The sequence below is a fragment of the Anabrus simplex genome, chromosome 3 (assembly GCF_040414725.1).
Source record: "Anabrus simplex isolate iqAnaSimp1 chromosome 3, ASM4041472v1, whole genome shotgun sequence".
Classification (NCBI taxonomy): Eukaryota; Metazoa; Arthropoda; class Insecta; order Orthoptera; family Tettigoniidae; genus Anabrus; species Anabrus simplex.
Genome location: NC_090267.1, coordinates 362,691,223 through 362,714,282, shown reverse-complemented (window position 1 = coordinate 362,714,282; position 23,060 = coordinate 362,691,223). Strand labels below are relative to the sequence as shown.

General features: G+C 38.7%; 1 protein-coding gene across 4 annotated transcripts in view; it reads right to left on the bottom strand.

The window, feature by feature from the left end:
* Positions 1-23,060, bottom strand: part of LOC136867343 (myosin heavy chain, embryonic smooth muscle isoform) — a 543,017-nt gene that overhangs the window by 3,198 nt on the left and 516,759 nt on the right. The window lies entirely within an intron of this gene.

The window sequence follows — 23,060 nt, the reverse complement described above, 5'->3', positions numbered from 1 at the left end:
TCTATCTGTCCTTAACCTTTCTGGGAGAGAGTTTGCTCATTTTTATTCTTGAACGTGCTTGTGGCCTTGAAGTTTAATTCCCCAAGAGGTAAAACAAACATTAAACATTAAAAACAAAATGACCTCTACACAATTCTCAGGGTATTTAATATTGGTGCTACTTAACCCTCTTAGCACCATGACTATTTTAATTGGTTATAACAAAAATGCCACTGGGATTACAGCCCAACCTGCAAGGCTGAAGACTGACTAGATTCCCCTAATTATAAAGCCAAGTAACTGAACATTAAATTATTCAAAAAAGATGGCTATGTTGATATCAAGTAATGCTAAGTCCACTTTGAGGAAGAAAAATGCATTTTCTGGAAAATTAATGTCAATTTTTCAGATTCAGACCTTGTAACTTGTAAATTACAATTTACAAGTTACCCACTCACCTAAAGATGGTGAGGTAGGATGTCTTATGATTTGGACTTTTAGTCAGATGTAAGAAACCTACGATTTTTAAAATCACTAAATAAGGAAATAAATGTGCATATTTACATTTCATCAATCACTATCACTTAACACTAGTGAAGCCCGTATTTGCACTTTGCACACTATATAGTAAATTAAATCTCGTTACTGGTCCAACATCCTGAATGTTATACAAAGGACTTCAATTTAGGTTATGTTTTGGAAGTTTTCCGGTAGTGCTCCCGGAGGACTTGGATGTGTTGGATATTGTACTGGCAGACATCCACTCATCTTTCAGAGCTTCAATAATGGTGGATGTAAATTTTGGACTGGTCATTATTTTGCAATTGGAATTTTCCTTAAGGTATATAATACATGCATTTAGCACTATTGTTGCAAAAACTGAAAAGACAACTGTTTTTCAGAAATCGATTATTTGGTGCTTATCTGGCAAATGCAAAGCATGATATCCAAATGATCAATAACAAATTTGTTTTACCGATGTATAAATGCGGGTTTCATTATATCGTAAGGAGATCTCTTATTGGTTTAGTGGTTGTCTTGCTTTCTACAATGGCAAGAGTGGACAAAAGAAAAAAATATGCCATTTGAATTTTTCTTCCTCTAGCCAGCTAAGAGGATCTCATCCTTGTTTAAGTAGCTAGCATGCACAAGGGCAAATTTTCCTTTCAGTTCTGCTGGGATATCCTTCCTGTTTCACTGGGAGTATCTGTGAAGTACAAGCCCTTGAAAATTAAATGCGGGACCAGACCAATTGTAGTAAGGAAATGGATCATTACAACACGATAGACCTTCATTCCATAGTTGTCTATCACCATTAATTTAGTCATAACAACAAATGCTAATCCATGCTTCTGTATATATTTCCTATAAACATTGCTCTTTGCTCCACTGCAACAGAACAAACTCAAACAATAATGTATTATTCTGCCATATAGCATCCAAAATATTATCCCTCCAATTGTGATGTTTTTTTTTTGTTTAGAAGATACTTCTCCAGCCCTGGTGGATACAATGGATCATTATTCACAAAGTGAAAGAATTTCAGAATTACCTGGAATCTATTCAGTGCGAAAACCTTGGAGAATCATGAGACAGCTTGAGAGTTAAGAGTCCCAGTACAAAAATATTGTCAGCCTACATGTTATTACCATCTCTAACAATACAGCAACACAACCTTCCGTTTCATTTCACTTTGAGAAACAGGCATCCACTGTTTTACCTAGGAATGTTGCTTCAATTGTTTTGCCAACCTCATGAACTGAGTAACATAGTTTGTTTCTGCTACTATTAGCTGCCACAGGACCTGGGTAAAGAACTAAAAATACAAAATAGGTTTTGTTTTCGAGGCTGGGACATGCTTAGGACTGGGATTTTCCAAGTGGACTGGTGCAAAATGATATCAGTTGTCACTACTGACAAAAATCTCACGATACACAGATGTTTGCGGAGCGTTAGAAGGACAATTGGATGCCGTTATGCATCACTAGACCAAGCGCCAAAAGTTGGTTGCGAGATAATCGCGTTTAAATTTGGTTCTATGTGTAAATTCGAGCGAACATAATTTTGCTAAATATGGTATTACTGGTGTTGTAGGATAATAGATTGTACCTTCTCACCAAATTTCAACATTTTTATACTCACACTACATAGATTTTCTTGAAGAAATGGCGCTTAGTCTACTGATGCAATTTAAGGTTTTTCTCAAGTGCGAATAATGTATCACGATGCTACACCAATAACACCCAAATGTTGAGTATCTAGTGAGTAAAACTTCAAAAAATATAACGTGGCGGCAGCCATGATTAAAAACTGAATCTCCTACTATCTGAAAAGGCCCGCTAAGTGCTTGATCCACCACGAGCCGCGCCACAACTCCGGTACATTATTCAAGTTTTAGATGGAGAAATTCTAGAAGGGAAGCCATTCTCTAAAGTCGTTGCTATAACGACTTACTGATTTGAGGAATTTCGACTTATCTGAGTCAAATATATTGATAAGACATAGGCCATTGTAGTCTGTACAAGTTTTGAACGGATTTTCCTTCACGATAGGCCTATTATATTCTGAGAGTACAGTATTGACGTGATAATTTTAAGCCTTGTTTTGTTCTGCTTGAGACAGAAAATGTGATTAAAGATATTTTCTCCCATAAATACACACAAATCACTGGATAGGTAATAAGATTGTTGCTCTCAGTTCATTCAATCTCGAAATCAGAATCTCCATTAAACCTATCTACGTCATCCACGATGTCAGAATCTGCTTGAAGATTCTCGTAAAATTGTTTGGCATCTGCAGGTATTAGGTGCATCAGCGAACCAAAGTCTCTTAGTTTGGCTTCAGAGATAATAGGTTTTCCTTTTGGCCAAAAAGGTATTAATGTCTGGTGAAAGGGAACTCTACTTTCCTGTGGTCATCCCTGCCTTGAATTATTTAGATTTACTTCCTGAGATTCACCATCAAATTCTAGAGAATGATTCTCAGACTCAACCTTCTTAGCAAGCTGCATCAGTAGCATTGTCCTTCTCCGTACTTTTGGGAGTACTTGATACATCGCTTAACTTCGTCACTTGGTAACCATTCAGTGTATCACCACGTAAAAATGTCAGCACTATCGAAAACGCGGGCTCCTTCGCTGTCATCCGCGCGCAATGTGAGGAATGTGGCGCTTTGTCTAATGATGCAAACTGAAACGTCGCATAGTCTACTGATGCAATATACATTTTTACTGATTCCCGCTTTGTCGCTTAGGTTTTCTGTTTACTAACGACTAACGGCCTCTTGTAATGCAGTGGGGAATTTTTTATAAATAGTTCAAGCCTTCCTCTACAAGATGGCGCTAAAATCTCAATTTTCGTTAAATGGCGCTTAGTCTACTGATGCATAACGGCATCCAATTATCACTTCTTCTTGCTCCTCAACATAATTTTCTTCTCCAGTTTCTTTGAAGGTTTCAGAGCTCTCAGATATAACTGTGCACTTGCTGATGTGGTTCCTAGCACAACTTCATTACTGTCACAGTCCAAGACATTCTCTGCACTATTACTTACAGCAACATTACTCTGACAATCACTCTCGGTGCAAAATTATGACCGTTAATATCATGTCTTTTTTCTACCTCGCAAGCAAACCAGACAACTTTATAAAATATACACCAAGATAACTCTAGAACAACAAAATGTACTGACAGCTATAGGCAATAATGGAAATTGCACTCCTTTCTTGTCCAGCAACCAGATTTAACTTCCACCAACAAATTAATGTTAAATTAGGTACCTGCAACAAGAGCGCTATTCTGCTCCCAGCAATATTAATACAAGTTAGAAGGAGACCAAGGAGGAGATCAGCAAGACCAAGACAGTGGTGATGGCAGTCAACAGAGAAGGGCGTTCAGCAAGTATAAAACTAGATCACCAGCCAGAGTGTGTGGATAGTTTTCCTTACCTTGGAAGTGAAATACCCAGTGATAATTTGGTCAGGAAGGAAATTACAGAGTGCAAAAGGGATCAGAATTCTACCACCAAGTAAGAACACTTTTATGGGATGACATGATTCCAAAACCGGCCAAACTGATTATGTTTAACAGCTATTTCCTACCAATATTGACCTATGGTATTGAAGCGTGCACCCTCACAAAAAGAGATTCATCAAGACTGCAAGCATCAGAGATGAAATTTCTTAGATCCACCATCCAGAAGACCTAGATGGACAAGTTAAGAAATGAGGAGGTGAGGAAAGAAGCCGGAATAAAGACACCCCTATTAGACAGAATCGACACATCCAGACTATGGTGATATGGCCATGTGATGAGGATGGAGCCTACAAGAACAGCCAGAATAAATTTGGAAAGACAGCTGGAGGGGAAAAGACCTGCAGGAAGACCTAAAACCCAATGGATGGACATGATCAAGGTTGATCTAGTTACCGGAGGATGGACAGTGAATGATGTTCTCCATGACAAGTTGTATACGGACAGGAAGAAGTGGAAGAGGCTCATTAACAGTATCCGGGAAACTGGAACTGCACAATGATGATGACTATGATGATAGGAGGAGTGTGATACCACTCCTTGGCATTCTAAAGGTTAATGCCATCTATCAGAAATAAAAATGGAGATATCTTCCAGCCATGTTTCTGATTATATTTTGAGAGACAGAAGATTAAAGACAAAAATATCTGGCCTTTCTATATTCGTCACTCACTTTGTTTAAATCTGAATCAAAGGAAAAATAGGTTAGTATCTCGTACATTTATAGATAGAAAGGCATTCACTATTACCTCAAATAATGGAGATTGATTTAATGAAATTTTAAACACAGGTAGAGAGAAAATTTGTATCAATTTATTAAAATGAGTGTGGACAGTAAGCTACTTTCTTTCTGCTTTCTAGATCCATGTTTGAAAGCATACAGGTTGGGACTTTTTAAGTTCAGCTACTTGCCTGAATAATCAGCATATGGGTCTTTGGTTCTCAGGGCTACGGGTTCAATTTCTGGCTGGGCATTTTTACGTACAAGGAACCAAACTTCCAACCACCACAATCACATGCATTAGTGAATAAATTCCTCCATATACAGTTGACATAAGGATGGGTATACAGATGTAAAACTATCAAATCTGCATCAAGTGCGAACATTCATAAATTGGGAAAGAGGCTGGGAAGACGACTAGCTGGAATTCCAATTTCAGCTACAAAGCCCCTTTTCAATTTAGATTCTCCTTTCACTTCTTCAGTCAGCTTCTCAATAATGTCCATGATTCAAGTTCCTTTTTTCAATGCAAAAACAAGTATTTTAATTTCTTTTAAATTCCTAGTACATCACCATCATTTCCTCCGCTACAGCAAGCCACGTACCAATAGAAATTACCACTTCAAATTGTTTCATCCAACCACATTTCCAGTTCCTGTTTTTGTTGCCATCTGGTATCTCTCTTGGCTAAGCTTTTCCCAAGGCTAAGAGTAGTAGACCACCTCATAAAAAGAGGAAAAAAAGAGACAAAGTTGCCAAATGATCAGTATGGTCAAATGTTTGATGTTCACGTTTCTCCACAGAAAATTTTGATAGATGATATATATAAAGGCTGGTGGAGACCAGAAACAAATGAATGTGTAAGTACAAGTACAGTATACATATGTAAATTACCAAATGATTAAGAACAGTAGTTAATTCATTTGATGTTTTAGGCTAAGTTTCACTTGTTTCTGGTCCTGGATGGGATAGGGTCTGTTCATTTATTAAATAAATATGAAGATTATGTCAGCTTTTTATTACATGAAATACTTATGTTCAAGGAATAAATGTCTAAGAACAAATGTTTTTCAACTTTCACATAAAACATAATGTCAAGAAATACATTTTGTTACATTACTGAAAGAAGATAGTAAAACAGAGAACTACAACTGTTATTCCATGTGATAGAGACAATGCAACCTTGAGAATGCTAATTCCTTTTTTTTTTGCCTGTTACATTGGTTTTCTTAAAAAGTTTATCTCAATAACTATCTATTCTTCCTTCGAAAGTTCATCCAATCTCCATCTGCAACATCTTCCATTCGTTAATGAGCACATCCTCTTTTTATACACAGGGTCTCTCTTATAAACCCAGACTCAATCCACGGTGTTTGTACTCTGTGATACGGCAGCTGCTTCAGCCCAACTTACGTCGTGCGCAGCTGCTCTGCCTTAAGCATGTATACAATCTTATATAAAGATGCTGAAACTATCCTCCTTCATAATGAGGGACTTCATAAACACCATTAGGATTTTTTGCATACCAATAGCGAGAGTGATGACTGTTCACATGGCCATTAAAATGGAACCAGGCATCATCCAAAAAGAACACAATCTGTGGGTCAAATAAATGACCATTCATTCAGTGATGCAAGATGCCACTCACAATATCTCACTCTTGTGGCTGGATCAGCAGGTTTTAAACAACGGGCCCAAGTAAACCTGTACTTCGATGTGTAACAGATTTATAGCTCTATGTACAGAAGAAATCAAAACACCTAGTTGTGCTAATTTTGTGAGGATTTATTCAGTGAACATTCAAGATTCACACCAATGTCATCTAGCTTTTCCTCTGTTAAAACTGTTTGTTTGTGCGCATGTCTTTTGTTGAGCACTGAGCCAGTAGTTTCAAAATTATTTACAATTACGTGAATCTGTGTTTGTGAAGGTGGCACTTCACCAGGAAATTGCTAAACAAATGCATCACATAACCTTTGAGCTGACTCATACTTAAAATAACTTCAAGAATTTCTTTTCAGATAACTTGAGATGTTCTTGAATCCTTTCATGTTCATCCAGCCTGGCTGGTCACTCGTCAGAATAGTGGTAAACAGTAATGACAGCTAATTCAGATGCATCTTCACCAAAAGTCCTAAAGATATGCATCATGAATGATGTGAATGGGACAAGTCCTATTCATAGGATATAAACTTCATGGTTCTGATCCGTATTAAGTTGTCCTATTATCAACTAATGCGATGGATTTCATTAATTAAATCTTCATTGAAAAGTCTGAACTTTCTTATTCATATTTGGTCCATCTGAGCCAATCATAAGTTGGTAGCTCCTTCTGTGGATCAATGGTAGAGTGTTTGCCTCCAGATCCCAAGATAGTAGGTTCAAACCTGGCAGAGGTAGTCGGATTTTTCAAGGGCGGAACAAAGTCCATTCAACACTTCAAGCCATACAATCTTGGCATGTAAAAGATCTCTGGTGACAATTTTGGTGTTTACCCGACGAAATTCATTAAGAAACTCAGCCATAGATGCCACCCAAGAGAGATTTGGTTTACTGTGACATTTAGTAAGCCCGGAGGAAAATGGAATGCTGAAAATTGATGAACAAGCAGCCATATGATGATCATAATCATCATCAGTTTGTGAACCGGTATATTTAAATTATGATGGCAAAGTGAATTTTTTCATGAAGAGTTTGTGCACAAATTTTGCTGATAAAGAATGTCTGCAAATGTCTTGAAAGTACTTCGCCTCTATTCTCTGGCCAATATCTCACCAATATCCGAAGCTCTTTGTCTCTAACATTCATTATTCAGACTGAATAGGAGGAGGTTCCTACATCTGCAATCATCTGTTGAAAATATGGTCCCAGCGCACTAGTTATTAAATATTGCATCTTCTTAGGGCTTAAAGAAAAATCAGTTGGAACAACCCCACTGAGAGATGATGCAGTAAAGTTGTAACACACGAACTGCATAAACCAAATTAGTTCAGATACTGTTGCCACGTCCTTCGAATTATATAGAGTTTAATAACAGGCACAGAATAACTACAGCTTGACCCTGCACCTTCACTCTGGATTTATCAGAAGAATCACTAAAACTACCTGCTTATACCCTAGAACATCAGAGGCTAATTTTGTATGTTAACCTTTTCCAGAACAACGTCGAGGTGGACCTCGACGTCATGGTTTATTGTAACTGGTCCAACGTCGAGGTCACCTCGACATTATATTTCGTTTTATTTAAGAAGTTATTTATTGAAGATCTTTGACCTGATTGAGGTCGATCGATATCCCTGAAGTTTGTAGAGCAAATTTTTGTGCACAAAGAAAGCCGTTCTGTTATCTTCATGGAAATAATACGAGATATATGTAGCCATGTATCGTCCTGGTTACCCACATCCTGTCAGCTGTTTTGTTTACATTGAGTAGTACTGCACACGTGTTGTACTAGGCGTGTTTATCTGTGAATGTGATTTGTCTCAGTTGAATTTGCGATATAAAAGCGGCAAATATTAATGAAGAAATACATATGCACGTTTATTTAGAGAGCAATGATGATGATTATTTCTTTGAATTAGACAAAAAGTTTAGAGAACTGTCAAGTGAAGATGAAGTGTGTAGTGAACTCCAGCACTGCAATTGAAACTTCAGCGACTGGACCTGTGCATAAAAAACCATGAATTGATCCCGGACCATCATATGCTGTTTCTGAAAATTTAGAAAGGGAAATTCGAGTAACTGCTACAAAAGCAAGAAGACGCACAAAGGTAATGGACCGGGTGGAGGAGGGGATATGGCACACAGCAATGATGACGCTTCTCAGGTCAGTGTAGATAAATTAGTAACAGTGATGCTGAAAATACTTCCGCATATACAAATGGGAATACAAACGACAATAGTGTTTACCAGAATGTAACATTTCATGATAATGAGCCTCCTAGACTAAGTTATTCGTCAGGTCAGGAAACTAAAGGACCTCAGGTTCCTCCTAGCTGCATCACTCCACTTCAATTTTTATGTTATTTTTCACTCCTGCACTGATGACTTTTGCATAAAGCTGAAAGTAATTCACTAGACTCGTGTTTATAGAACATAATAATCATAATAATAATATTATTATGTTTACTAATAAAAGTTCTGAGTTTAATCTGACTAGGTAAAAATGTGCAAAATTAATTTGGACCAGACTGTTGGAATATGTGACAAAGTTGGACTGCAAAGGTTAAGCATAGGCTAGTGAATGTTGAAGAGGAGCATGACACCCCTTGTTTTGAAAACCTTTTTATACACACAAAGATTGCAAAACACTGCATTTCCACTGTGTCTTGATGTTGAGAACAAATGACCATTCCTATCGTTTATAGGTAGCCAACTGGTTCTAAAATTTCCCATTCCCATTATTAACACTTCTGTTCACAGATCAGCAGCCAACCATTCCAATATACATCCTGAAAGGAAAGGAGAAAATAATAGAAAGTAACAAAAAGTATATTACAGAAATACTCTGTTTTAAACCGTTCTGCTGAAAAATTTAACTCAAGGTTAGTTTCTTCAGAGTATCACAAAGAATACACAGACCAATTTCTCTGTTCATACATGGATATTCGTATCATAAGAAACTTTAGAAGGAAGGTACTGATCAACGTTAAATATAATAAGACAAACTACATACCTTTATTCTATTTGGAGAATAAATCCTCTCACAATTCTTGTACTCCAACTCTGTATGTTTTAAATTCTTCACCTGCCAAAGGCAAGAAAGCTAGAAAAGAGACAGATTCTCCAAAAAGACTATGAGAGACCTCCTAGGCCTGCTCTCCAGATTGCGATGTAGTTTCATACAAAAACACTTTAAAATAAAAACTTTGTGTTCTAGTTTAAATCATTGTACACATTTCAAGATCGAACAATGTGACATACTAGTTTTTGGATTGTTGGAATCCAAATCAAACTGGTTTACAAACTTGAATAACAATCGCAAGCAGATATTTACATCACTTTATTAAGTACTAGCTATTTTGTACCAGCCATTGACAGGTAAGTGAAGTAATGCCATCTAGCAAAGGCGAATATCAGCTGAAGGAACATCTCAACTAACATGAGCAGACATTCAGTGTAATACAAAAAGGCCAAATACAACTTACTGATCACAAGATCTCCAAATCCATAAGACCTAGAACGCTGAAATTAGGAACATACATTTATCTTCTGCCCTGGAGGTGCACTAAGAAAGGTGTTTTTTTCAAAATTTAGCTTCTGTCCTACACTTAGGCGCTTTACCCTACAGCATGGGCTAACAAAGGCGAACATACAATTTGTCGTGTAAGAATGAAACAAGGCTCATTTCTAGTCTTACGACACGAGGAACAAATCTTGGCAAGTCCCTACAGAAATTAAGAACTAGTGTTAGGTTTAATAGTCCACCCAATCAATACATTTCACAAGTGAAAACACATTCAATATTAAAATATATTAAACATTCTTTGGTACAGGTAAGGTAAGGGTTATTCTGCCCGAAGGCAGGTCCGAACCTCCGCAGAGGTGTTCCTGAGCCGGAGTTTACGTGCGGTAGGGTGGCCAGTTCCTTTCCGCTCCTCCATTCCCTTACCCCCCCACCAACAGCGCGTGGCAACCCATCCAACTCCTGACCACGCCCAATGTTGCTTAACTTCGGAGATCTCACGGGATCCGATGTTTCAACACGGCTACAGGCGTTGGCTTCTTTGGTACATGTTTCGTCTAATTTAAGACTTCAGCCATAGCATCTTGTAACAGATTACGATGCATCATTGTTGCTGTCTAATAATTTAAAAAATGGAAAAACCCACATCCTTTACGAACTGTTGGTGCAGTGTTAGATACACCAATATTATTAAGATAAAAAAAAGACAAAGGGAGGCTGTAAAAAAACTTTACTGAAAGAAAACCTGTTATCAATAGGGATGCTGTTAGGAAATACATAAAGAAAATTCCTGAAGTCAATCAAATAGCTGTTAGGAGATACAATGAAAATGAACGATTGATCCTGTGGAAAACAAAATCTTTCAAGTAAAACTGCAATACAGATTACAGTAACAACAGGGTTGTCGCTATTAGGCCAGAAAGTCGATAGCAAGCGATGTCAAGCAAAAGATGGAAAGAAAAAAGGCCTAGTCTGTGTATGAATGGAAGGGTACATTTCTCTCCTACTGGAGAGCCGCCTCATCCTCTACACAACCTCCTTACAAATGATCATCCTGAGCCTGAGCATTTTTGGAGGGACATTAGAAGGGTAATGGATGTTTCCAATGACTTATTTCGGAGCTAAGGAAGTACATGAGGAAATTTTTGTACCAATATTTAAAGTCCACGGCAAGTTTACCACAGAATAGGAAGTTTGTTACCTTCATCACAAGAAAGACACTCAATTTTACAAATATCCATTTTATTGGCAATGACTAAAATTAGCTGGAAATTCGGTCCAATATCTTCCAAGTTGTGAAGCTTTCAACTTTCAACTTCACCAAGGGTATGCATTTAAAATGACAACTACACACCTCATTTGTGACTGGCTGTAGGCAAGGGAGCCTGCTATTATAATGAAAATGCCCCAACTTGAAAGTGACGAAAGGGGGCCTGCTTTTGTAATGAAAACTCCCCATGTCGACTGCGACTGGCAGTAGGCCTGCCATTGTCGTGAAAATACCCCAACTAAATTGTGACTGGCAGTAGACAAGTGGGGCTGGTATTATAATGAAAACTCCCCAACTCGACTGTGACTGGCAGTAGGAAATAGGGCCTGCCATTGTAATAAAAACTCCCCAAATCAAATTTTATATGAGAGACGACGTATGGCGACCACCCCAGGGTGTTTCTCGGGTAACACAGAGCAATGTAAACTAATTAAAACTTATTCAAAACATGCATAGTATTTTACCTATAATTCCATGTAAAACGTAGAATTCCATAGTGAAGCACGCATACATGAGCTAGTTGATAAGTTTTAGAGGCTTAGGACGATATAGGCCAAACCATTTCATTTTCTTGTGTGGCAATATTAATGGCATTCGAGTTCTAGGATTTCAACACCCCTTTTTAACCACCCCCCACTCATTCTTCTAGTGATCATTTTTAAGGGCTTAAGACATTGCAGGCCATCATATTTTATTTACCTATGGCTAGGCGATACTAGGACAGACAAATTAGTTATTATATATGAGTGCCATCCAGAAATTAAGTTTCCCTATTAAAAACAAAAAAAAAGGAAAACATAGTTACACGAAAAACTTTATTGGCACCCGATACAGCAGTGTTCGACCTATTTTTCAACATAATCACCACCAGAATTGAGACAGTTGTCATATCGAGGGATCAACTTTTGTATGCCCGTATCGTAGAAGCCTTCCGCCTGGGAATAGAAGCATCATGTGACATTCATCTTCAGCTCTTCACCTATGTGAAAATGCTGACCAGAGGACAGGAATTTCTTGAGGTGCAAGAAAAGATGAAAATCACTGGGAGCAAGATCAGGACTGTACGGTGGATGATCAAACACCTCCCAGCTGTAGAGTAGCTGAGCATCGAGCCGTATATGGGTGAGAACTATCATACACTAGTGTCCAAAAGTTAAGCATAAGTTACCACCTACCAACCTTACGTGTTCACTCTGTATGGGAGAGGAGTGTTCCCTGCTTTGACTAGTGGCATAACCTTAAGGTAAACACAGCCAGTGCCTGTGCCCCATATTCCCTCAGTCGTGTTTGCCCTGTTATAGTGTGCGGAGTGTAGCCTCGTGGTGAACGTGACTAACATAATGGCACAACGGCGCCATTTGGACCCAGTTTGCAGGGTAGAATACTCGGCCACCTGGAAGCAGATCACACACAGACCAAAGTCACTGTATCCTTGAATGTACCACAAAGTGTCATTTCCAGGCTTTGGAGACAATTTCAAGACACAGGAAATGTTAGTCGTAAGCCAGTACCAGCAGGTTATAAATTTCATTTTTTGTCCGTATTGAAGATCTACTTGTGATACAAATTTTTATAATTTTGTCATTGAATAGGTGGTATTTAACAAAATTATAAGAATTTGTATCACGGCCAGTACCAGGTCGACCACGGGTAACCTCCCCACAGCAGGACCGATATCTGGCCTTAACCGCCTGACGAAATCGGAGTGCACCTGCAAGACAATTGTCGGCAGAGCTTGCAGCCGTCTCAGGGGTTGCTGTTTCCTGGCAAACTGTGTACTGGAGGCTCAGAACAGCAGGGCTGTTTGCCCGACATCCAGCGGTGTGCGCCCCGCTCACTCTGGCACAGAGAAGGGTCCGTTTACTGTGCAGCCACCAACATCGAAACTGGACCATGAATGAATGTGCTCTTCATAGATGAATCCCGCTTCAGTTTGCAGAACAAAGTTTTTGACATTAAATAGAACGATTCTTGTCGCACATTAATCTGGAGAGAACCAGGTAGCCGATACAACCACAGGAACATCGTGGAACGGGACCAGTATGGTGGTGGTGGTGGTGGTGGTGGTGTCATGGTGTGGGGCGGCAGCGTGTTGAATGGCCGTACGGACCTGCACATCTTCATGGGTGGTCCAAAGAACAAAACGCCGGAGATACAGGGATGAGGTACTGAGACCACATGTTTGACTCTTCAGAGGTGCAGATGGTCCAGACTGCCTCTTAATGGAAGATAATGCCCGACCGCACCGTGCTGCTCTGGTGGATGAATTTCTGGCTGGGGAAGACATTCATTGCATGGACTAGCCAGCGAGGTCTGCAGATCTGAATCCTATAGAACATGCCTGGGATGCACTGGGGAGGCGAATTGCATCCCGTCAGCCTCCACCAAGGACCCTCCAAGACCTTCGCATTGCCATTTCGGAGGAATGAGATCGACTGCCACAAAAGCTCTTGGACATCTGATAGATGCCACGTCGCTGCGAAGCATGTGTGGCCATTAGGGGTAACCATACCCTATTAACAGCATATTTTATTATGGAAGACATTGCCAAGTTTTGTTAGTTGTTGTCAAGGTGTACCTTAGCTATCAGAACCTTTCTCACACTGTTTTTTTGGACAAGTTGTGTGACATATGGTGTGTGATTCAGCTTTCGTTTGGTCAGGAATCCGTCCAACATTCCTATCAGGTGGTACGGCCTCGTTTAGTGATTATGCTTAACTTTTGGACATTAGTGCAGATCAGCACACCTGCACTGATCATTCCACGTCTCTTGTTTTGAATGGCCCATTGCAATTTCTGTAGTGGTACACAGTAATGGTCTGCATTCACTATTTCACCTCTGGGCAAGAAATCAAAGAGCAGAACTCCCCTTTGAACACCGTGCACATCACTTTCCACACTGACGCAGTGTGTTTCACTTTCATCCTAACTGGAGATTCACTGTGATGCCAATGCATTGACTGCTGCTTCGTTTTCGGGATAAAGTGAGCATGGAAAATTCCAAATTCCCATGGAGGGAATTAGATATTTTTCATCAATAGAGCATGTCCAAAATGTCAAACATATCAGATGTAAGGCCTTTCAGGCGTTTGCTCCATCAACCAGCGTTTCGTCTTAGGTCTGACACCAGACTCATCAGAGTGGGATGTGTCAGACCCCACCCACTGACGCTGGGGAATTGCTGCGCGGGCGGTAGTTCCATTGTGGAGATTTATCTCCTGTATGCAGTTGTCAGACTGTGCCTCTTATAAGGGCTTCTGATAAGTTCACCTGCAACACCCCATCGTCAGTGGGTGGGGTCTGACACATCCCACTCTGATGAGTCTGGTGTCAGACCTAACACGAAACGCTGGTTGATGGAGCAAACGCCTGAAAGGCCTTACATCTGACATGAAGTGAGCAATCGACGCCTCATTGCCCGTGATGATCCTGCCGAGGAACTTGTTGCAGTCATCATGGTACCACTGCAAAAATATCAGTGCTGCTCCTAAACACTACAATTTGTGGTCTGGTGTCAGGTGTTTCTATACCCACCTGGTAAACACTTTCTTGAACAGCAGGCACTTACTGAGAATTTCATGCAACATCAGAATATCTGTGGAAAATGGAGGCCGAGTTCCATAATCATCAAGCGACGGTTTTCCATAATGTGGTACCGTCATAGATGAAGGACGGTTGCCCACAGCCCTCTTCATCATAGACATTTGATGACCTTCGGCATATAGACCCGACATAGCTGATGACAAATTTTGATCGACAGTATGTTTTGTACACAGACTAAAACTTGCAGGCGGCAGGAGAAAGAATACAAACTGCTATTTTGAGCCGGTGCTGTGCTACTGACACCAGATGTGACTTGTCTGGCTGGAATATGATTGCCACATCATATATCTGCCGTGCATGCTCATATTTCCCAGCTAAATTAGTTCACTTTACAAGAAAAGAAATAAGGAAACTTAACTTCTGGATGGCCTATGTAAATGCAAAAGTAATGTCATCTAGTGCAGATGAATGTTAGTAGAAGAGACAAAGCATACCTCATCTAACAACAGCCAACACAGTGCTATTGTATATCATTTTTATGGGTAAGGACATTTTCTTTCTTCCAGTTAGGCAATATTCTGTAGAGTAGTGTTTCTCAATTGCTGAGCTGCAATATATTCTACTGGAATTTACCAGTTTACTTTTCTTAAAAAAATTTCACAAATAAATATTTTAAGGCAAATAAATTATGCAATTGTACTATCTAGGTTGCCTCTAAGCTCTAAATAATACATCTAAAAACCTGTGTAGTAAATATAAGCAACCAAGTCACTAATTTTTGAATGATCAGATTTTTTTAATAGAAATCTTTCAACATTCAAGAAAGAAAAACTGCTGCTTAGGACCAGTTAAAATCACAGTTAAGCCAATTAGAACAATGGGTGGCAAGTCCTATGTTCCAGAAATTGAATGAAGTAACGTGTGTTGCAGATACCCAGTGATCAATTACGTGCGAAGTATAAAAAGAAAATTTTCACTTACATTGAAGATAATGATCTTTATTTGTCAATAAGTCACAACATTTTCATGGTGTACTAATAATCTTTATGCCATACATAAGTATTAATAGTTATATGTAAATTTATGAGTAAATTTGTCAGGGTTTGGGCCTCATCTTATAGAAATAGCATCCAAGATAGAGGAGGGGTTCTTTCATTTCCCTTTTCTCTCTCTCCCACCATACTTCGTTCCCCTTCACAATTTTCATGCCTATCGGTGGTGGAGATTTTTATTTTAAAAGGAAGTACAACTAGGTAATCATCCTCTCTGAACAAAAAAAGTGGAAAAGAAATTTCAAATAAAACAAAATTATTTGTGTGTTCACTGAAAGAATCATTATGTTCCTGATCAATACGGTCAACCAGTCAATATTGATCTGCATTTAAGGCAGTTGCCCAGGTGCCAGATTCCCTATCTGTAGCTTCCTAGCCTATTCTTAAATGATTTCAAAGAAAATGGAAATTTATTGAATATCTCCCTTCGTTAAGTTATTACAATCCATAACTCCCCTTCCTATAAACGAATATTTGCCCCAATTCCAACTTTATCTTCATATTGTGATTTTTCCTACTTTTGAAGACACCACTCAGACTTATTCGTCTACTAATGTCATTCCACGCCATCTCTCCGCTGACAGCTCGGAACACACCACTTAAAGTCAAATAATAATACTAGATTATAAATTCCACCTCTTCAATACCTAAGAGTTTTTTTTAAATTTAAGAAATAGTTTTTAACATATTAAATATAGGGACATCTTTCATTCATAATGAGGGCATCATCAGCCTAAAAATCTCATACCTGGAAGAAAGATAGATTAGGATCCTGATTGTTCTTATACGTAAATAAGAGGATACTGTTTTAGGTACAAATGTGAATAAAATTACTAGCAAGCAGAACACAGTAGTTATAAGTACTCTTATGACAAAGTCTTATAATCAATCCTCATTGTAGATCTTTATGAATGTCTTGTTTTTTTAAATGTGGTAAAAAGCAGTTAGTTAAAAGTTCAAAAAGAATACGTAAATTGCTGCGTTGAAATAAAATTGGGTAAATATGGTGCCTTATTCTGGAGATGGCGTAAGGAGAATATCACAGCTTAATATTTAGGATAAAAGTCACTCTTAGTGGCAGTTAAATTTAAATCCAAAGTTGCAGTTGTTAATTTTACATGAAAAGATAATACGACAAACTCCTTGAAGCACTTAGGAGCGAGGACAGGTGCTCGTCAGAAAACGTAGTGATATTTATAATTAGCTGGTAGATGTGGTTGTAGCTTCTTGCGGATTGGTGGTAAAGAGCCAGCCTCTAAATTCCAAGATGGTAGGTTAAACCCCAGCAGAGGAAGAGTTTTGAAGGGAAGAAAAAGAGTCTATTCAACACTCCATGTCATATGATGTTGGCATGTAAAATATCCCTGGTGATTCATTCTGTGTTTACCCAACAAAATTAAAGGAAACTCAGGCATAGATCATCCAACAAAAATCTGGTTTGCCCTCCATCTGCTAGAGTAAAATGAATGTCAAAATTGACAAGCAGGCTGCTACATGGCATCAAATTAAGATGTCTGTCCATGAGAGTTGAGGGTATTGATGATATTAATTTTATTATTAGAGGCATGCATTTGCCTTCCTCTGTGCCCATATTTCTTTCATTCTTTTACTGTGGGCTTCCTTTCTGTCTTCAGACCAGGTTGTTCCGGTCTTCTTCTTTGGTCTTTCCTCTCGGTCAACTTGCTATTTATGAATTTTGGACCTGAAGATTACTTTGTTTTGGACATCTGCTTTTGTGATTCCTGCCTGTTTCAAATTGGTTTTAATTTTGCCAGTCCATTTTATTGTGCCTGTATTAGCCTTACTCCTATTTTCATAGATTTCAACTATTTGTTTGGTTAGTCTGTCTGGATGCATTAGTTTAATATGACCATAGAATCTTAGTCTGCGCTTTGTAATATCACTGTGAATATTTGTGTGTTTTTTGATTTCCTGTCTGCCTCTAAGTTGGTATTGTCCGTTGGTGAGTTTTGGACGTAGAATTTTTCTTATGATTTTGCGTTCCTTTTTCTCAATGTTTTCAACATCTGCTTTCCTGTCAAAATTAGAGTCTTTGAGCCATAAAGACATTCTGGTTTAATGACTGTATTGTAGTGATTCAGTTTTGTATGCTTGAAGATACATTTTTTGTTACAGATATTTTGGGTTAGTCGATGTGCAGTTTCCATCTTTTGGCATCTAATTTCACTAGCATTTGTTTTGAGTCCATTTTCCTGAATTGCTTCACCAAGGTACTTAAATTGTGATAATCGTTTAATTTTGCCATATTTTGTTTTCATGAATTTTGGTGCATGTTTGTTGCAGGTCATGTATTCTGTCTTTTCGAAAGATATCTGAAGGTCGACTTTTTTGCACTTTTCTTCAGGAGTTCAATCTGATTTTCGGCTCTTGAAATGTCTTGGGTTAGTATTGCTAGGTCATCAGCAAATGCTATGCAATCTATCGCTAGTTTTCCTCTGCCTGAAGTGATTGGTTGGTGAATTTTGAGGACCAATTTCTGATTGCACCATTCTTGTATCACTTTTTCCGGGAAGCAGTTGAAGAGTAAGGGCGAGAGTTCATCTCCTTGTCTTACTCTCGTTCTCATTTCAAAGGATCTGAGGTTTCCCCCATGAATTTAACCTTGGACTTGGTATCTGTCAGTGTCTGTTTTATGATTGAAAGTGTTTTCGTGTCTAAACCTTGTTCTTTCAATAATTCAGAGAGTGATTTACGATCAACTGAATCAAAGGCAGTTTTGAAATCAACAAATGTGCAGACTAAATTTTTGCTACAGATTCTCTGTCTTAGGATTAGCTTTAGGTTCAAGATTTGCTCTGGACACGATCGGCCTGGTCTGAATCTTGCCTAATATTTTCCAATTTGTGGTTCTAGTTGTTGATGTACTTTTGTAGTCCAGCACCTGGCAAGTGGCAAAGAAGTAAGTAAAGTGTATTACAAATGGCAAGAGGAATAATGGTGATATATGAAGATACATGGGGAAAGAAAAAAGGCGTATTACAAAGATGAAAAGGAGAAAAAAAATGGTTGGGTCGAATGAATGAATGAATGAATGAATAAATGAATGAATGAATGTATGAATCAATCTGCACTCAGGACTATCACCCAGGTGACAAATTCCCTATCAGTTGCCAAACATTTCCGTTGATAAATTATTCCAATAACTTATTCATTATCCTATAAATGAATATTTGGCAATTTCTGCTCTTGAATTTCAACTTTATATTATGATCTTTCCTATCTTTAACCCATGAGCAGTTGGTTGCGTGTACAGATTTTATCTAACAGCGTCTTTTTATTAAATAAGAATCTATTTCTGTCCATTTTTGGCATTTTCATCCAACCTTAGAAATAACTGGGATAAGCTGAAGAAAGTTTTAGTTTTGATTATTTATAACTTTTGCTTTCTTCAATATGCCTTTCTTCTTCTATATTTGCTGGGCTGAGTGGCTCAGACGGTTGAGACGCTGGCCTTCTGACCCCAACATGGCAGGTTCCATCCTGGCGCAGTCCGGTGGTATATGAAGGTAATCAAATACGTCAGCCTCGTGTCGGTAGATTTACTGGCATGTAAAAGAACTCTTGCAGAACAAAATTCCAGCACGTTGGTGTCTCCAAAAACCGTAATAATAGTTAGTGGACGTAAAGCATATTACATTATTATTATTATTATTATTATTATTATTTTCTTTCCATTTTTCTTGACCCCCATAGGATCACTTTAGTCAGTTTATTATCTGAGTCTCTTTAAAGGGAGTGTTCAGGCTTTGCAGTCCTCCCAGTACTTTTTAATGTATTCTGAACTTTGTGTCCTTCCTGGTGTTTAAAACATTTGTGTTGCGAGTTTTATTCTTGTGGATGTGAAGTGGATATTTCTGTCTTTGAGTTTTTTTGTTCAATTGTGTCTTATCTGTGGTGTCTTCTGGTGTAAGGCCAGTTTCTTTAGATCCTCTCTTAATTCTCTGATCCATCTGAATCCTGTTGTGGTATTTTCTGAGTTGAGATTATCCTGTATCAGTTGCTCCAGAAGTCTCTAAACCTTTGTTCTCAATATGTGTCCCAAATTTTTGTACATGACTGTTAGGTACTATCTGCCACTGTCAGTCTTTCTGGTATTTTTTGTTGATGATGGTTCTTCCAATTCTCCTTTTAATCTTCTGAAGTCTGTCAGTCTTTTATAGTTCTTACTAAATTGCACAAAACTATTTTAATCCTAGTCAATACCACATATTTTTACGTCCAATTAAGACGAAAGTTCACACATAAATAGTTTCGACCCGGCATTGGGACATCCTCAGTAAGACATGTATGATGCATTAAAAACATAGGAAACATACAAAATGAAATGTTAGTAAAAAAGTTTTTAAAAAGCATGATGAAAGTTAAAAAACTGTGAAGTGTTGATCATTAAAACAGTCTTGAGCTGGAAGTCTTTCTGTTTTAATGCTTTTTGTTGTCCTTTGGTGTGCTTCAGCTGGTAACAGTATACTGTTGGCTTAGTTTTTGTGTTCTGACCTGGGCTGATATACATAAGCATTGTTGAAGTTCAACCATCTGATTTAAGTCCGTAAAATGGATAATACAAATCAAATTAAGGTTGAAAAGTGGTGACTAACAGGAACAGCATTTAGATTAAGTTATGAAGAACGAAAATTAACCTAAGTTACTTGGCCTGCTTGTATCACCAGTGTTCTCTGATTATGGAGTCCAGCTCTCGACTGACTTGCTCCTGCAGTCGAGATGCAAGACGTGCTGCTACAAGGAAGTGGACTGGGGAAATGGGGCGGGGCTTGCAGGAGAATGGGAGTTTGCAGAATAATGGGGGTGGTGACTGAAACAGAGTGTAATAATCGAGAGTTATTATGTTCCTGTTTTTTACTACAAATGATCAGAATAAAAGTTTCCCATATTATGTTATATTTTTCATTTGTCACATTTAAGTCGAGGCACAGAGAGTAGAAGGAAGAAGTGTGATCACTCCCCTAGTTCATCAGTTCCTCCGCTAGGCCGCTCTCCCAGCAGTATTTGAGCTTGAGCTTACACGTCAGCATACGATTAGATACAATTATTGCATGCAAAATATTATGCTTTAGCTTACCATTCCAGAAATCAGTTGTCAGATAGTTTAGATAGCTTCCGGAAAGACTTCATGGTCTTAGAAGATTTAAGTTCCTTTCTCATCTGTCGCGTTACAAAATAAAATCTGACATTTCATATAATGTTACACAAGTTTAGGGATAATGTCCGCAACATGGTCACCACAATATCATAGCGATACTGTGAAAACTGTCCAAACACCCGTAAGATACACCACCCCATAGACTATGTTCGCAGGAGAGTTTTTGTTGCACTACACTTTCAACTTGCATGAACACATTATAGACTGTTCTTGAAGGATGGTTGAGGAAAGTGCTGTCTGTGCTGTATTTCTTGTTATAGTCCATAATAAATGTGAGGGCTGTAGGCTTTCTGTGAAGCAGGCTGACACATTTATGACATTTTGTGACCTTGGATACATTGTGTACTATATATCCTCCTAGATAATAAATCAAACACTCCTTTGCAAGACTGCGGCTATCACTGTTAATTAGATCTAAATTGTTCTCCCAGTCCGGTAAGAGAACATCTATGTTCTCAGTGAAGTCTGGTGCTTGTCTTATTTTATTTTGTGCTCTTTCTACTACAGCCTTATTTGTCTCTTCTACTTCTAAGCCAGTGTTCTCATTTGAATGACGAATGATGTCAATGTCAGTTCAAATTTGAGCTCACAATTACTACCCGATGACAGGGCAAGTTTGGTTGGGATATAAATAGACTGCAACATGTGTAAATTCAGAAAACTTATTGTTGAAGGGTGGTCGTCACAACTTAATGAGCGCAGTATACCAAAGTGCCGTTCTAATGGATCTTGATTAAATTTGGCTGTGAGCACATATCGGAATCCATTATTCCATAAATACTCGGATACCTGTATGGTGCTCTTAACTGTTACTCTTAGGGATTCAAGAGTTCTTTCTGAAGCAAAAGTATTATTCCTCCCACTGAGGTTATCTCTCCATTTCATTAAGGTTTGATGCCCTATTGCATTTTTATAAAGAGACCCTGCTGGTGTAGAAGTATTTTATATATATATATTTATTTATTTGATTACGGCCATTAGAGACCACGTTAGATAACAATTACATGTTTCTGGAAGCCTTCCTCACAGCCCAGAACTTCAGCATCCTCTCTCTGGCAGCCTGTCTTCTTTCGTCCGTCCACCCACGGTTAAGTTTTGGTTCGTCATGGAATCCCTGAAATCTGTCGATCACTGACCTAAACTTTGTTCGGTTTGAGATGTCTTCCGAATTTAGTCCCACCTGTCTGAGATCCTTTCTCACCTCGCTGAACCATTTGTCCGACACTTTAGGTCTGCTGTCTAGTATTGTGAAAATCCTTTTCGTTAGTCTCTTCTCATCCATTCTAAATAAATGCCCATAGAATTTAAGTCTCCGTTTTCTCATGGACTCAGCCTTTCATTGTCTCGGTAAAGTTCTTCCCTTCCTCGCAGCCTATACTGTCCATCCACAATCTTTGGACCCATTATTTTGTGAAGGATCTTTCTTTCAAATTTCTCAGCTTCTCTCAGTCCCGCTTTTCCTGTCATTTGGAGGCATTCACTAGCATACAGACATTCCGTTTTAATCACTGTATTGTACGAGGTGTGTTCAAAAAAAGACCGAACTGTGGCTAGAAGAACTTTATTATGTAGCTTACATCATTTAACAGACTGTCCCCTTCAAAATAGTCCCCTGCACTATCAACAGCGTGTTGCCAACGTTTCTTCCACTTTTGGAATGCTTCCTGGAATGCACTTTCTTTGATGGCGCGAAGTTGCCTCGTCGCATTCTCCTGGATCTCTTCAATGTCTTGGAAACGATGTCCTTTCAAGGTGGTTTTCAATTTGGGGAATAAGAAAAAGTCTGCTGGAGCCAAGTCGGGAGATTAGGGCGGATGGGGCACAACAGGAATTTGGTGTTTTGCCAGATAACTGTGGACCGAGAGAGAGGCATGTGCTGGCGCATTGTCATGGTGCAACATCTAGGATTTGTTTTCCCACAGTTCAGGCCTCTCCCTGCGCACAGCATCTCTCAAATGCGTTAAAACATTCTGGTACAGTTCTTTGTTCACTGTCTGGCTCGGGGTACAAACTCGTGATGGACAATGCCTTTCCAATAAAAAAAAACACAATCAGCATCACCTTGCTGTTTGAACGACTCATTCGTGCTTTTTTCGGTTGA